This window comes from Bombina bombina, chromosome 7 (assembly GCF_027579735.1).
Source record: "Bombina bombina isolate aBomBom1 chromosome 7, aBomBom1.pri, whole genome shotgun sequence".
Taxonomy (NCBI): Eukaryota; Metazoa; Chordata; class Amphibia; order Anura; family Bombinatoridae; genus Bombina; species Bombina bombina.
Genome location: NC_069505.1, coordinates 373,587,353 through 373,597,960, shown reverse-complemented (window position 1 = coordinate 373,597,960; position 10,608 = coordinate 373,587,353). Strand labels below are relative to the sequence as shown.

Sequence of the window (10,608 nt, the reverse complement as noted above, 5' to 3'; positions counted from 1 at the left end):
ACACCTATATCTGCATGTGACCCCACTAATAGGATGTGACTCTGCCCTGACTCCCCGAGTCAGTCCCAGCTTCCCAGTCTGGATATTGTTTGGCGATCTAATTTACATATTTTACATTCCAATGTTCTTTGTATAGAAAAAAATGTAATTTTTGTATTATTAATATAAGTCCAAAAGGAAAAAAGTGAATGGCTCCAGCACTGTTTCTTTAAAAGTGAAAAAACCTTTATTAAGGTGACAAAGTGAACAGACAGCGACGTTTCGGGTAACGCAGACCCTTAATCATGCTATGGATTGCTCTGCAGCACAGCTTTAAATAGGCCAGATGGCTTAATTACAAACATATTAACTCCATATTGGCTAAACTTTTTTTGACCATTGATAGAGATTACTACTGCCATCTATTGGGCCAATTCATGAATTACACATGTAGAAAAACAGAATTTTTTTTAAGTCTAAACAAAAATGTTAAGTACATAGGTAAAGATATATATATGCATTTTTAATTTTAATAGGTAAAGTTAAACACATGAGCAGTGATGCAAAGTTTGATCATGACATCCAAAATTAAAAATGCATATATATATATATGAAGAAAGATAAAATTTATAAAAACAAATGGAGATCATAATCTCTATTCAGACCTACTGGATGTAGAGTTTTTAGTTGTTGAATCCACCATACCTCTCTCTTTTTGAGTTCAAGTTCCCTATTCCCTCCTCTCCTAAGTTTAGGGATATGATCTATTATTTGGTACCTCAGTTGGCTGACAGTGTGTACCATTTCAAGAAAATGGGAAGAAACTGGAAGGGTTTTGTCTTGGCATCTAATTGAAGATTTATGCCCACTAATCCTATCTCTAATGGGGCGTGTAGTTTCCCCTACATAGCCCCTCCCACACGGGCATTTTAATAAGTAGACTACAAAGTCTGTGTCACAGGTATAGTACCCATTAATTTCCCGAATTTTTCGGTCATTGGTTTGTGCTATGTGTTTACCTTTTATCATAGCATTACATTGTGCACAATGAAGACAGGGGTATGAGCCCTTTTTGGGGGTAGTAAGATAGGTAATCCTACTGGTGTTTGTACTGCCAATGTCAGCCTTAACTAGGGTATCCCTAATATTTTTAACTCGTCTGTATGAGTGTATAGGGGGGGCTTGAAATTCAGATATATGAGGGTTAAACTTACCCAAAAGATACCAGTGTTTTTTTAATGATATTAGCAATATGATCACTATGTGTATTAAATTCTGAAGAAAAAAATATACGTTTATTGTTCTTCTTTGGTTTAACACTTTTCTCATGTAGAGCTTCATTTTTACATCTAGTGATCATAGATGGGGGATATCCTCTCTCTTTAAATTTGTTAGCCATTTCCTCAAGTCTAATTTCTTGCATATCCCTGTCCTGTACATTTCTAATCGTTCTTATAAATTGACTTTTTGGAATAGAAGAAAAAAAACTCTCTTAGGGTGGTAACTATTATATTGTAGCAATGTATTACGATCAGTTGGCTTAACATAAAGATCTGTTTTAAGAACTGAATCTTTTTTGTATATGATCGTATCAAGGTAATTTATAGAGGTGTCAGAAAAATTTAAAGTAAATCTCAAACTATCAGTGCACTTATTAAGCTCATCAACAAAGTCTATTAAGGATGAAATAGGGCCCCTCCATACGCCAAAGACATCATCTATATAGCGAAGCCATAGCCTACATTTAGTTTTAAAGTCTTGATTGGTATAAACATTTTTCTCCTCAAATTGGCTAACAAAGATGTTGGCGTATGAAGGGGCCATATTCGAACCCATCGCGGTTCCACGTTTTTGTAAGTAAAATGTATCCTGAAAAAGAAAATAATTGAGATATAACAATATATTGAGTAAATCCTCATTGAAATTACTTTGTTGCAAAGAGAAGTTAGTTTCTTGTTTAATGAATTCAAGGGTAGCCTGAATGCCTGCTTCATGGGGGATACATGTGTAAAGGCTCACAACATCTAATGAGAAAAGGATATCATTATCCACATCCGAAATATTAGAAAGTTTTTTCAACAAATCACCTGTATCTTTAAGAAAAGAGGTTTGTTTGGATGCAATAGGATTGAGAATCTTATCTATAAAAATAGCGATATGTGAAAATACAGAATCTGTACTGGCGACGATAGGTCTGCCAGGGGGTGCATTGTAATTTTGATGAAGTTTAGGTAGTGTATAGAACATAGGAGTAATAGGATCAGTTTTTATGAGGAATTTTGCAAGATCTTTTGAAATTATATTATTTTTTAGAGCTGTGTCTACTGTTGTTTTAATTTCCTTCTTAAAATCCAATAAAGGGTCTCCCTCTAAAATCTGGTAGATGCCACCATCAGATAGCTGACCTAAAATTTCTTGTACATAGAACTCAGTATCTAATACAACAACCGCCCCACCCTTATCTGCATTTTTAATGGTGATGTTTTTATTTTTTGCAAGATTTTTTAAAGCCTGCCTTTCTCCATAAGACATGTTACCTTTTTGTTTAAACTTTTTCTGTGATAGTAAATTCTTCACATCATTTTGAACAAACTTAATAAATGTTTCAACACCTGGGTTAGTTGAACTGGGGACAAAGGTAGACTTATTCTTAAGTTTTAAAGACTTTAGATTAAACATGGCATTATCACTATCAATAGATGTATCACAAACCATACCATCATTTTCATTGCCAAAGTGTGCCTTTAATTTTAAAGTGCGAAAAAATCTATATAAATCTTTTTCAACAGTAAATTCATTTACATGACTTGTAGGACAAAATGATAACCCCTTGCCTAACACAGAATATCCATCTTTAGATAAAGCATATTTAGAAATGTTCACAACAATATTATGAACTTCATTAGGCATATCAGGATTACCATTCTCCTGTTGGATCAGTCCAGCCGGGGTGTATATAGACAGTTCAAGGGGATTTTGATCAGGGAGGTTTTTTTGGTACCTTGAATTTAGTGAGTCACTTTTTTCTTTCCCCTTTGCGGCTGTTTGTTCCTCACGCTGCTCCGCTGTGAGCGGGTGTCTCCACTGGGACCGGTGTTTCTTTCCTCCCCTCCGGTATTGTTTTCTGTACCAGAGCTGAAAAAATCTTCAGAGGAACTGGAAGGTGAGTTGCCCATTGCGGTTGTTTTCGGAGCGTGTCTCACTCCTCTCCATGCACCTCCGCCTCTGCCTTGTCGCTTCCACATGATGTCACGGCCGCGACTATCATGTGACCACCTGTATACACGATCTTGCTGGTAATCTTCTTCGTCTCTTGTAAACTTTTGTCTTTTCATTTCTTTAAGTTCCTTTTGGTAATCATCCAACAGTTTATTTACCTCTGTTTTGATATTTTGTAATTCTTCCGTGGAGAAATGGATATTCAATGCTTGTTCGCATTCTGTAACCAACACTTTTTGTTTGTCCATTTCTTCCTGGAGGCATTCAACTGTCCACACAATAATGTCGAAAGAACACTTATTTAAAATGCACTCAAATCTTTTGCGATACTTTTCATTATTGGCCATAATGGTAGGTCTTAGCTTGATTCTCAGGCCTCTTGGAATCTGCCTTACCCTGTAGTATTCAGCCAAAGTGGTACTGTGTAGCTCATAGGATAACAATTTTTTTGCGTGCTTTTTCCCAATTCTTTGACATATTAGTGTTTGCTGTATCTCTAAGGAATTCTCTTGAACCTCTTGCAAGAGCTGTTATCCTAGAGGCATCTACATCCGAGTATGAAAAAACATCCAAACCTTCATTTTGCACCTCCATCAAGTGTATATTGTGCTCGAGACCTCCACAGGAAGGTAACATACAAAGAGAGCAATAGGTCCAGCACAAGTAACAGTTCAGAGTTGATTAACAAAGTGCACGGTAGCCAGAGGGTCCTGCTCACCTCTCATATATAAGTCCAAAAGGAAAAAAGTGAATGGCTCCAGCACTGTTTCTTTAAAAGTGAAAAAACCTTTATGAAGGTGACAAAGTGAACAGACAGCGACGTTTAGGGTAACGCAGACCCTTAATCATGCTATGGATTGCTCTGCAGCACAGCTTTAAATAGGCCAGATGGCTTAATTACAAACATATTAACTCCATATTGGCTAAACTTTTTTTGACCATTGATAGAGATTACTACTGCCATCTATTGGGCCAATTCATGAATTACACATGTAGAAAAACAGAATTTTTTTTGAAGTCTAAACAAAAATGTTAAGTACATAGGTAAAGATATATATATATATATATATATATGCATTTTTAATTTTGGATATCATGATCAAACTTTGCATCACTGCTCATGTGTTTAACTTTACCTATGTACTTAACATTTTTGTTTAGACTTAAAAAAAAATCTGTTTTTCTACATGTGTAATTCATGAATTGGCCCAAAAAATAAATCCTAACCTAAGTTACAAATACACCTAACACTACACTATTATTAAATTAATTAAATAAATTAACTACACAATTAGCTAACTTAAAATACAATAAAATAAACTATTCTATAATACAAGAAAAAACTAAATACTAAATTACAAAAATTAAAAAAGCATTACAAGATGTTTAAACTAATTACACCTAATCTAAGCCCCCTAATAAAATAAAAAATCCCCTCAAAATAAAAAAAATGTCCTACCCTTTTCTAAACTACCAAAGTAATCAGCTCTTTTACCAGCCCTTAAAAGGGCTTTTTGCTGGGCATTGCCCCAAAGTAATCAGCTCTTTTACCTGTAAATAAAAATACAATACCTCCCCCAACATTACAATCCACCTCCCACATACCCCTACTCTAACCCACCCAAACCCCCCTTAAAAAAACCTATCGCTAACCCCTGAAGATCACCCTACCTTGAGTCGTCTTCACCCAGCCGAGCCGAATTCTTCATCCAAGGTACGCAGAGGAGGTCCTTGATCCGGTAGAAGTCTTCATCCAAGCGGGGCAAGAAGAGGTCCTCCATCCGGTAGAAGTGTCCATCCAGGCGGCGTCTTCAATCTTCATCCATCCGGAGCGGAGCCATCTTCAAAGGAGCCGACGCGGAGCCATCCTCTTCAACTGATGACTTCACGACGAATGAAGGTTCCTTTAAGGGACGTCATCCAAGATGTCGTCCCTTCAATTCCGATTGGCTGATAGGATTCTATCAGCCAATCGGAATTAAGGTAGAAAAAATTGAAGTTCAATCCGATTGGCTGATCCAATCAGCCAATCGTATTGAGCTCACATTCTATTGGCCGATCAGAATTATTGTTTGTTTGTTTTTTGTATTATAGAATAGTTTATTTTATTGTATTTTAAATTAGCTAATTGTAGGTAATTTATTTAATTAATTTAATGATAGTGTAGTGTTAGGTGTATTTGTAACTTAGGTTAGGATTTATTTTACAGGTAATTTTGTAATTATTTTAACTAGGTAGCTATTAAATAGTTAATAACTATTTAATAGCTATTGTACCTAGTTAAAATAAATACAAAGTTGCCTGTAAAATAAATATAAATCCTAAAATAGCTACAATGTAACTATTATTTATATTGTAGCTATATTAGGGTTTATTTGATAGGTATTTCGTTTTAAATAGGATTAATTTAGTTAATTTTAGGAATATTATTTTGTTTAACTTAAATTATATTTATGTTAGGGGGTGTTAGGGTTAGAGTTAGTTTTAGGGGTTAATAACTTTATTATAGTAGCGGCGATGTTAGGGAGGGCAGATTAGGGGTTAATACTATTTATTCTAGAGTTTGTGAGGTGGGAGTGCAGCGGTTTAGGGGTTAATACATTTATTATAGTGGCGGCGAGGTCCGGTCGGCAGATTAGGGGTTAATAAGTGTAGGTAAGGTAGCGGCGACGTTGGGGGGGCAAATTAGGAGGTAATAAATATAATATAGGGGTTGTCGGTGTTAGGGGCAGCAGATTAGGGGTTCATAGGGATAATGTAGGTGTCAGCGATAGTGGGGGCGGCAGATTAGGAGTTAATAAGTGTAAGGTTAGGGGTGTTTAGACTCGGGGTTCATGTTAGGGTGTTAGGTGCAGACTTAGAGAGTGTTTCCCCATAGGAAACAATGGGGCTGCGTTAGGAGCTGAACGCTGCTTTTTTGCATGTGTTAGGTTTTTTTTCAGCACAAACTGCCCCATTGTTTCCTATGGAGATATCGTGCACGAGCACGTTTTTCCAGCTTACCGCTACCGTAAGCAACGCTGGTATTGAGGGTTGATGTGGAGCTAAATTAGGCTCAACGCTCCCTTTTCTGAGCCTAACGCAGCCCCTCAGACAACTCTCAATACCAGCGTTGTTTAAAGGGTGTGCTGGGAAAAAAAGCAGCGTTAGCTACGCGGGTCTTTACCGACAAAACCCTAAATCTAGCCGAATGATTTAACACCTACTCTGAATTTCAAATAAGCAGTAGATTGTTTTCTATTTTTTTTATTTTTATTTATTCTGCTATTTTCTATCAGCCATTCACAGACTAGTATACGTATACCCTGTGAGTTTGTGCACATGCTCAGTAGGAACTTGTTCTCTAGAAAGTGTGACTATAAAAAGACTGTGCAAAATTTGATAATGAAGTAAATTGGAAAGTGTCTTAACACAGAATTAGGGTTGCCACCTTTTGCCCAAAAAATTCCTCGACACTTTTTAAGTGGGCGTGGAGAGGGTGTGGTTTAAGGCATGGCTTGGGGGTGGCTTGTTGCGGCCTCAAATTTATTATGAAATTAATTTTTATATTTATAATATATATATATATAATACAGTATATAAAATATATATATATATATATATATATATATATAAACATTCTAAGCCAAATAATGTTATTTTCTTTAATAAAAAAACAAAACAATGCATTTATTTTTGATCTTATACTTCAGGCCTATAAACATAACTATTGTTTTATATAGATCATGTCAAAGTAATCTAATTAGATTCTATGAGGAAGTAAGTAAAAATATAGATAAAGGGGAATCAGTTGATGTGATATACTAAGATTTTGCAAAGGCGTTTGATATAGTGCCACATGAGAGATTAATGCACAACATTAAGGGACTGGGAATAGCTGAAAATGTTAGTTTGTGGATAAATAACTGGATAAAAGATAGGGAGCAACGAGTAGTAGTAAATGGATCATACTCAGATTTGACAAAGGTAATCAGTGGAGTACCCCAGGGATCAGTGCTGGGCCCTATTCTTTTTAATATTTTTATAAATGACTTGGAGCTAGGATTTAATAGCGACATCTCTATTTTTGCAGATGATACTAAGTTAAGTAAGGTCATAAGGTTTTAAAGGGACCTGCAAAAATTAGAAGTATGGGCAGTAAATGGAAAATGAGATTTAATACAGGAAAATGCAAGGTTCTACATTTTGGAAGTAAAAATAAGCAGGCAACGTATTATTTAAATGGGACAAGATTTAGCCAAACACAGGAGGAAAGGGATTTGGGGGTAGTAATAGATAACAAGCTAAAGATGGGTGCACAATGCAGGGCAGCAGCTTCAAAGGCTAATAAGATACTAGCATGTATTAAAAGAGGCATTGACTCAAGGGAGGAAAGCATAATTCTGTCACTATATAAAGCCCTGGTAAGACCTCACCTTGAGTATGGAGTGCGGTTCTGGGGACCAATCACAAAAAAAGATATTGCAGAACAAGAAAAAGTTCAGAGAAGGGCCACAAAGCTAATAAGGGGATTGGAGAATTTAACCGATGAGGAGAGTCTAGCCAAACTGGGTCTGTTTTCTTTAGAAAAAAGGCGCTTAAGAGGCGACATGATTACTTTATATAAATATTTTCAAGGCACATATACAGAGATGGCAGAAGCTCTCTTTATTCCAAAAAAATTGTTTGTGACCAGTGGTCACAATTTAAGGTTGGAGGAAAGGAGATTTAATCTCCTGCAACGGAAACGTTTTTTCACTGTAAATTGTGGAACTCATTACCAAAGGAGGTAGTGAATGCCAATACCCTAGATACATTTAAAAATTATTTAGATACATTTCTGTCTATAAACAAAAATCATGGAAATGATTGCAAGTATTAAATGGGTCACCTTTTAGTGGGATTATTTAAGCATAACTGTAGCTTTCTGTATATATTTTAGATTGGTATAGGTTGAACTCGATGGACTTCGGTCTTTTTTCAACCTCATATGCTATGTTACTATGTTTTTATTTTTGCAAATGGAACTCAGTAGTAGGTACAGGCTTTATACAGGTGCAGGGATGATTGTGAGAGATACAGGAATTAGGTATATAAATGATAATAACGATGACAACGTTTTTGGGCTAATGGGTAAATGTTGTTGATATAAAGCAATTTGCAGTACCGAGGACAGTCGAGGAGCAGGGCCGAATATCAGGACCAGTTGTATCATACAGGGGTGTTTACTTACTGAGAAGATGGTGTGTCCCTTGCAGCCCGTCTGGGTACAGTAGTGCATTCCTAACAAGATTTATTTGGACACAGCTTATTGCCCCCTCTTTTCCTTTTGAAGTGTTCCTATAGCATTGTTTACTTGGGTAAAGCCAGTTGTATCCCTAATAATGTCTATATGGGTACAACCTGCAGTATTTATTTTGGCTACAGCTGTGTGTACCCCATGCTGTCTATGCATGATAAATGCCTGCGAGTTACCCTAGAGTTTTTAAGGACACATTGTGTTGTGTATCCATAGCAGTGGCTAAGATAAAGATGCCATTAGAACTCCACACATGGTATTTAAGAGCCCTGAAACCCCAAAACTCTCACCGGTGGGAGCGCTGTCCAGTACCCTCAGGTCATAGGCTCCAGAGCAGCGACAGTTGGCGGCTGTGCCATTGTCCCAGACCACCACAACCTCCTCGGGGCTCTCGAAGCTATGTACAGTGCCAACATGACCCCCCGCGGCCAGCCCACCGCACCAACGCCTGACCTCTCAGTCTGCCTCTCTCTACTGGATGTCATGTGATGAATACCCTCCTCAACCTTCTTCTCCCCTCCTACACCGTCTCTCCTGCAGACTCCACCTACCCAGTATTTTAGTAACCCTGGGCTAAGAGCTCCCCTGGCCAGCTAATTTTTTTTTAAATCTTTGCTCGCTGCGCCAGGGGAGCTCTTAGCCCGGAGCATTTGAGTGTAGTTCCGGGACACGGGACATGCAGGGTCAGACCAGGAATGTCCCGGTGATACCGGGGCGGGTGGCAACCCTACACGGAATGCTGTTTCTGATTCATAAATCTTTATTTTGACTTGAGTGTCCCTTAACTTATATGTTCTGTGTAGTATTTAAAGTGAAGGTCAATTTAGATGAATTTATTAAAAACAAGGGCACTTTAATTCATCAAAATTGACATTTCACTTGTTTTCTTCAAAATACTTACCTTTTAATCCTGACAGCCGCTGCAGCGATTCCTCCGCCCGTCGCAAGCCTTCTTCGCGGGTCCAAAATGACGAATCCGGATTCGTCATTTCTGATGTATGAAGAGGCTTCCGACGGCCGGTGGAATCGCTGGAGCTTTTTACATTAGACTCTGCTGATATTATTATTTATTTATTTTTTAAATATCTTATTTAACATCCATTTTCATTTACAAAAGAAAGAAAGAGAGTCAGGACAAGAAAAAAAAAAAAAAAGGAAAAATAAACATCATGATCTTCATGCAAAACAATAATTATATTTCAAGGTAGAAACCTTTACACAGATACTTTTCATAAAAGGAAGACAAAGGGAGAGAAAAAAAAAAGACTGCTGATATTTTATAGCAACACAACGGAAATGTCTTGTAATTACAAGGTGTTAACCTTTTTTGTGACTTCTGTATAAAACCAGCATTTATTGGGTTATTTTTGCAGTAGCACGGTAGGTTTTGGTAATTATTAATTTAGCCATGAGAAGTAATGACCTTCCAGACCATGTAAACAAAATACTGACCTTTAGACCAAGCAAAATATGTGATCATTTATCCAACAGGATCTCGAAAGAGGCTGTGTCTGATACTTCATTAACGGATCTGATCAAGGGATTAGGGCTCATAGCTGCATATTGCATTACAGATAGCTTTCTGCCTTCTTCTGCACTTTTAGAGGAAAATTACACCATCCTCAGGTCAGTGTTCTCCACAGAAAATGTTGTCAGCCGGGTGGCATTATGAGATAATTTGGTGGCATTATGAAGTGTCTGGGTTGGAGCTTTGGAATACTTTGCAATATTATGGCATTTTCTGTTATTTTTAAATGTACCTTAAAGGGAGAGTCAAGTCAATATTAAATTTCATGATTCAGATAGGACATGTAATTTTAAACAGCTTTCCAATTTACTTTTAGCATCAAATTTGCTTTGTTCTCTTGGCATTCTTAGTTGAAAGCTAAACTGGAAGCTCATATGCTAATTTCTAAGCCCTTTCAGGTTTTCACAGCTAGATGGCATTAGTTCATGTGTGCCATACCGATTACATTGTGCTCACGCCGGTAGAGTTACCTTGGAGTCAGCACTGTTTGGCTAAAATGCAAGTCTGTCAAAAGAACTGAAATAAGGGGGCAGTTTGCAGTGGCTTAGATACAAGGTAATCACAGAGGTAAAAAGTATATTAATATAACCATGTTAGTTATGCA

General features: G+C 37.1%; 1 protein-coding gene across 1 annotated transcript in view; it reads left to right on the top strand.

Moving 5' to 3' along the window:
* Positions 1-9,982: 9,982 nt before the first annotated feature.
* Positions 9,983-10,608, top strand: part of GLYCTK (glycerate kinase) — a 37,332-nt gene continuing 36,706 nt past the window's right edge. The window contains 1 exon segment of the mRNA XM_053689008.1: positions 9,983-10,102. The gene's annotated coding sequence lies outside the window, so the exon portion shown is untranslated.